Consider the following 6,731-nt stretch of genomic DNA (forward strand, 5'->3'; position numbering starts at 1 on the left):
TCATGTAATGGTTGGGGGAAGCAGAAGCTTCCAGAAATTCACGCCACCAAGAGAAGGGAAAATCAGCTTTACAATCTGCACATTCTTACTACCATCAATTCTATGAGGCTCCAACATTCTGCTTTTAAAAAATGATTTCTGGGAGATTGCAGCATGATTTTAGAGCTCAGTTGCCCTTTAGCTAACTTAAACTGGGATTACATGCTAAAATATATTTAGCTTGTCTATGATTTCCTTCCCTTTATGGAAATAAAATGTGAGAGAGTTGGAGTAATTGGAACAATGGAAACTCCGGGGGGCAGAGCCAAGCTCAAAACTCTCTGTTTCCTGAATATTTGCCTTTCAGGGGAGAAAGGATCTGTCCTGTATTTAACTCTGGTCCTTCGTCAGGGGGCAGAATAATGGCCATCATCCTCCTTCACGGTGAAGATGACTGAGTCAGTGCGGAACATTTGGTGAACAGTGATCAGTCACCGGGTGGTGACGCAGACAGGAGTGTGTGTCCTGAGTTCCATGACCGCTTATGATCTGGTGGTCATAGACTCTGGTAAAGTCAGGACTGGAAACGGCCAAAATGAGCCTCTGGTAGAACTCTCTTATTTTATAGATAAGAAACCCGAGGCTCAGTCAATGATGAGACACGCATTGTGTGGTCCCACCCTGCAAGCAAGAGTGGAGAAGAATTGCAGAGTGAGTCGTGGAGACACACAAAGCAAGAAGCTGGAGGACAAGACATTTCCTACTACTGATCAGCTGCTCTCCTTATACGGGGTGTGTGTCTCCTATGCTACACAGGGTGGTCTTAGTTGATGAGGATAACTTCAATAACACTGAGTCCCATGGTGACAAAGAAAGGTACTCCCTTTCCAATGTTCCAAATCCCTCCAATCAGTTAAGGAGAAATGGCTCTAACATGGGCTTTTCCCTTGGCCTCAAAGCCCAAAGGCAGCAGTGGCTGGCCAGAGTTTAAGGAATAATAGTGCTGCTTTAAAAAAAAATTTTTTTTTTAAAGATTTTATTTATTTATTTATTTGACAGACAGAAATTACAAGTAGGCAGAGAGGCAAGCAGAGACGGGGAAGCAGGCTCCCCACTAAGCAGAGAGCCCGATGCAGAGCTCAATCCCAGCACCCTGGGATCATGACCTGAGCCCAAGGCAGAGGCTTATTAACGCACTGAGCCACCCAGATGCTCCATAAAAAATGTATTTATTTTTATGTTACCTTTATTTTGTGCCCAACAATACTGGTTTCCTATTTATGGAAAGCTTCCTTTTAGTTAGTTAGTTAGTTAGGATTAGGGTTAAGGTTAGGGTTAGGGTTGGGTTTGTTGTTGACGTTTAAGTAGGCTCCATTTCCAAAGTGGAACCCAGCGTGGGGCTCCAACTCATGACCCTGAGATGCAGAACTGAACTGAAAAGCACCTGGGGGGCTTAGCCAGTTATGGCTCAGGTCATGATGTTGGGGTCCTGAGATAGAGCCCTAAGTTGGGCTCACTGCTCAGCAGGGAGTCTGCTTGTCCCTCTGTCCCTCCTCCTGCTACACACACACACACACACACACACACACACACACTCTCAAATGAATAAATAAAATCTTAAAGAAAAAAAAAAAGAAAGGCCTGAGGTCAAGAGTAGGATACTTAACCAAGTGAAACACCCCGGTGTCCCTTAAAGAGTTGATTTTTAAGTAATCTCTATACCAAACGTGGGGCTTGAACTTACAACCCCGAGATCAAGAGTCACATGCTCTGCCTGAGCCAACCAGCTTTCCTTATTTTAAAAAAAAGCTTCCTTTCAAAAAAGTTAAGGTTGGGGGAAGTGCCCGGGTTTCTCACTTGCGTAAGTGCCTGCCTTTGGCTCAGGTCATGATCCCCAGACCTGGGGATCCAGCCTGGCTCCCTGTTCAGCAGGGAATCGGCTTCTTTTTCTCTTTCATCTTTCTCTCTTTCTGCTCAATCTCTCTTTCTCTCTCTTTCTAGTAAATAAATAAAAGCTTTTAAAAAATAAAATAAAATAAGTTACTTTCGATTTGGAAAGTGAGTAATTCGCAGAAAAATGTCTAGTAAAAATAGCACCTGAGGCACGAAGATGAGTCAACATTGCAAAGGTGTCAGGCGACATGACTGGGAAACACTCCATTCAGTAGGTGAAAATGGGTCTGCAGGGCAAAAGTGGAATTTCGCACTGATCACGTGACACTTGTCTGTGCAAGAACTGGCTCATGGCTTTAAGGGGTTTAAAATACATTTGAGAAAACAAGGGATTATATATATAAAAATAAAATTAAATAAATACATCCTGAGCCCAAATGGTGAGCACTCAGGGAAGGCTATATCTTGCCTCTTCTTTCTTTTTTGTTTTTTTTTGTTTTGTTTTTTTTTTTTCTATAGAAAGGAAATAATTGCTTTAAGCACATGAAAGAGAGATATTTCTTTTCTTTTCAAGATATAGTTCTTTATATTAGAGAGAGCGCGTGAGAGAGTATGCAGGGGCAGAGGAAAGAGAGAGAAGCGTTCATTAGCAGACTCCACACTGACAGTGGGGCCCGATGCGGGACTCGATCTCACAACCCTGGGATCGTGACCTGAGCTGAAACCAAGAGTCAGATGCTTAACTGAATGCACCACCCAGGTGCCCCAGGAAGGGAGATATTTCTTTTGAGCTGGGCATAGGGAAGATGTCAGGAAGGAGGGAGGACAAGCCTAGAAATGTACAATTAAAAAAAATAAAACAGAACAGGGTGAATATTCCCAGCAAACCTGTTGTTTCCAGCAGGATTTTTAGGATTCCACATAGAAACCTACATCCAAATTTCATTTTTCACAATGGATTTTTTTCTATTTTTTTGGAAGTGTATCAGCACACATTTGCATATACTCCAATGTGACAGACACAGATTTAAACATAAGGGAGGCTGCCAATGTGTTAACTGTGCCAAAAGGCTGAACCGCTTTGTGCTGACCTCCATCTCTTTCTTATACGCTTACAAATGTAAATAATGCACCAAGGATGAAAGTGAAACAAAGTTTATCTCTCATATACAAAGACAAAACAAATTTAGTTGTTTTAGAACTTTTAAGGGTCAAGAGAAAGCCCTGAGATTTTTGAGTTTCTTTTTCACGTATATCATTGAACATTTCATGTTATAAGATATATTTAGAAAGTATTTTTTATGAACAGCAAAAATTGTAAGTGGTTGAGAAAGCTGTTCATTAACACTTTCAAAATTAAACAATCACCCACTAAGGATTAAGAACTGTTCTTAGATACGCTACATGCTTCCATGTTGAAATGGAAATTTCCTATAACTCTGCGCTCAAGCTTTTGGAAGACTTTACTTCTGTGTATCCTGAGATTGCAAGACAAGCTGTTAAATTACTACCATTTGCAAAACTTAACGGAATCAAAATCCTCTTGATACCAAACAATAATTAAAAAAAAATAGAAATAAATAGTACGCTAATTCAGTCAAGAGTCGTTGTTTTAAGGAACAAAATCAATACTGACTGTATTATGCAAAAAGGCAAAAAAAAGAGTGTTTATTGCAAGAAGGCTCAGAAGAGTCCAGAAAATCAACAGGTGGATGATGAACTTTGTCTTGGGAAATGGAAGCAAAACAAAACAACAGCAACAACAAAACCAACCAGGGGATTCAGGAGGGATTGGCTAACAGAATGTGAGAAGTTCCACTGCCCCCTCTTGCCACTGGGACCACCTCCAACTGTCTATGTTCCTGTGATACTTGCTCAAGATTTAAACTCACAGGGGAAAGCATCCAAGTGAGAGAGGCTTAGTCATGTGGTTCTCCGGGGGATAAGGAGGAGCTAATGGCCCTTTCCATTAGTGATAAACCAACTATGCCCAACAGAGACACCCCACGGAAGATGGGGTACTAGCAGGAGGGAGAAAGGGACAGATGCTGGACTGCCCCAAATGGCATTATTCCCTACAGGTGGCGAGTCTGATAAAAGACCAGAAAGTGTTAACTCTCCCTCCCAAGTTCCAAGTTTTGTGTTTCTCGAGCTCACGGAACTCATACAGAGACCTTGGTCTCTGGCAGCCATTTTGTCCAGGTTCCATGGACAAAAGACTGATTCCAGGACTAGACCAGAGCAGGTGCAAGATCCAGGACTCCGGCTGCCCCAAGTATATGCAACATCAGGCCAGTCATTTCTGTGGGCTGTCTCTTTAACATTTTGATTAACAAATGTGTTACAAAATTCACGAGATCACGTAAGTTATGGTGATTTATCCATGAAGATTTAGACTGACTGATAGAAGAGAAGTAATCACCTTTGGGCGATTGGTCAAAGTGCACACGAAGATCCTTTCTAGGACCTGGGTGCCATCGTTTTCTGTTTGCCGGAAGCACTCTCCTTGGCTAAACTCCTGGGTCTCACCACAAGGTAAAAGGTAACACTGTTAACTGCCAGAGCCACAGCTCTTTGGAACCTGCTATTACTGCAACAATGTAGGGTTTTTTTGCCTCTGTATCTCTCCGGTACCATTTGCTGGTGATGCCGCCTCATCCCTTGAGCAAGCCTGTGAACGCTGACTCCTGGTGATTCCGTCCAAGGTGCTTGCTGTGCTCTCTTGCTCAAGTCCACACTGCACGAAGCGTGTAGGGAGCTACAACCTATTTCATGTTTTCTGGGCATGTTAATTTTCACATTCTGAATTTGATAGAATGTAGAGTAATGTGTCTTCCTGTTGTGTCATCTCTTGAACTCCTCAGGCGTTCCTGGAATTTGTTCTCTTTCCATGTTGACTATGCCCCTACCTTGCACACACCAGCAACAGGATGGGGGGGGGGCGGTGGTAGGATCCCTGAGGGGCTCACAGGTGAATTGAGAAGAGCCTTGAGCTACCGGGAGGTGAACTCCTGGCTCTGGAACGTCCTGCTTGTTGGAAATGTTTGTTTACCTGGGAGCAGTGGCTGTGGGACAATCTAACAATGGGATCTATGAATGGGGCTTTGGGCCATGCCTTATCAGTTCTGACCTCTAGAGGAACTAGAGACTAAAGTTTTGACCCAGTCTCTGGGAAGGGCTAGAGACTGAAGGTCAGCACGTGGGCAGTGTGTGATTGCGCAGGAACACAAACACAAATTCCCCACACCAAAGGCTCAAGTGAGCTTCCCTGGTTAGCAATCTCTAGAGGTGCGTTCAGACATCATGGCCAGAAGTCATGTTGACCAAGACCCCGCAGGGAGAAAATGACCAGAGTTCCATGTTTGGACCCCTCCCGGGCTCTCTCCTATGCGTCTCCCCTTCACTGACTTCAGTTTATATCCTTTCCTTGGAATAAACTGTAACCATGAGGGGCGCCTGGGCTGCTCGGTCAGTTAAGGGTCTGCCTTCTGCTCGGGTCGTGATCTCAGGGTCCTGCCACGGGTCCCCATGCCTGGCGCTCTGCTTAGAGGGGAGTCTGCTTCTCTCTTCAGTCTTCAGTTGCAAGTTTAGGAGGATCCCACAATCATCCTGAGGTTTGATAACTTGATAGAAGGGCTCAGAATTCACTGAAAATTGTCTAATAAAACCTTAGTCATGTGACCCTGCAGATGTGTATCAGTAGGTCACATGCTTGAGGGATGATTGCTAACATGTATCTTGGGGCGTGGGGCAGAGATAAAGAAACATTCCAAAGGAATTTTTAGATGTTAAAGGAGACTTGCCGGATCCTGGGGGTCGAACTAAGATTGCCTTTGGCCTTCAGCAAAGTGTCAACATCAAGGAGCTGAGCTCCTAGAGGAAGGTCACTCTCCCGGTTTCAAGGACTTGTCAGTGGGCTGTATGTAGTACGGAAGTTTAATAACGGTTCTTCTGCCTTGTTTCCCACATCAGTAGTGGTCTGGAACAGTCCTTTATGCCAGAAAGTAAGAAAGTGCCCCATTGTACAATGGTGGGCATATCATGACGATACAGGAACCACCTTGAAGAGTCTCCCAGTCTGAGCTCAACAATGATTAAGCACAGTAACAATTTATAAACCATTGGAAAAAAATATATATGAATTCATGCATCTAGGGAAGGGAGGGAGGGAGGGAGGGAGGGAGGGATTTGAGCGGGGCTATAGACCAGCTGGTGATGAGGGAGTGCTGGATGGACCATGGTCTCCAAAAATCCATACGAGCAAGCACCAAGGTAAAGACTGGGAAAGGCCAGACTCCTGAATAGATGCTAAATCTAGGGCGGTGTTTTGATGAGGAGCAGAGAATATATATTGTCATAAAGTATCTTCCCAGAGAAGCTGTCACGGTTACAAGAGAGGAAGTTAAAAGTTATGATTCAGTGGAAACATCAGACAATGCCTAGACTAAGAGATCAAAATTAACATCACTAAGAAACAGGGGCGCCTTGTACCTCCGAGTGAAGAGGGAGCAGAAGGCCAGCTGAGGACACAGCTGAAGCTGACACCCTGCAAAGCACCTCCCCACTCCCCACGCCCCCACCCCCCGCCTCCCACTTCCCTCCCCTCCCCAACCCCCAACATACACTCCTGGGTGGGATGTGAGTGACATTCCTCCAGGAAACTCCCAACTGTCTGAATGTTAATGCTTTGCTAGAGGGAAAACCACCTTAGCTTGACAATAGCGAGGCCTCCAGGATCCTGAGGGTCTTCTTTAGCATATCAAAGTCCTTGTGCCGTTAACTCCCCCAACTCCCAAGTATAGAATCAGCCACTCCCCACCGCCTCAAGGCCGCAGCTCTTTCCAACCAAGGGTCCATCC

Source organism: Neovison vison, chromosome 3 (assembly GCF_020171115.1).
Source record: "Neovison vison isolate M4711 chromosome 3, ASM_NN_V1, whole genome shotgun sequence".
NCBI lineage: Eukaryota > Metazoa > Chordata > Mammalia > Carnivora > Mustelidae > Neogale > Neogale vison.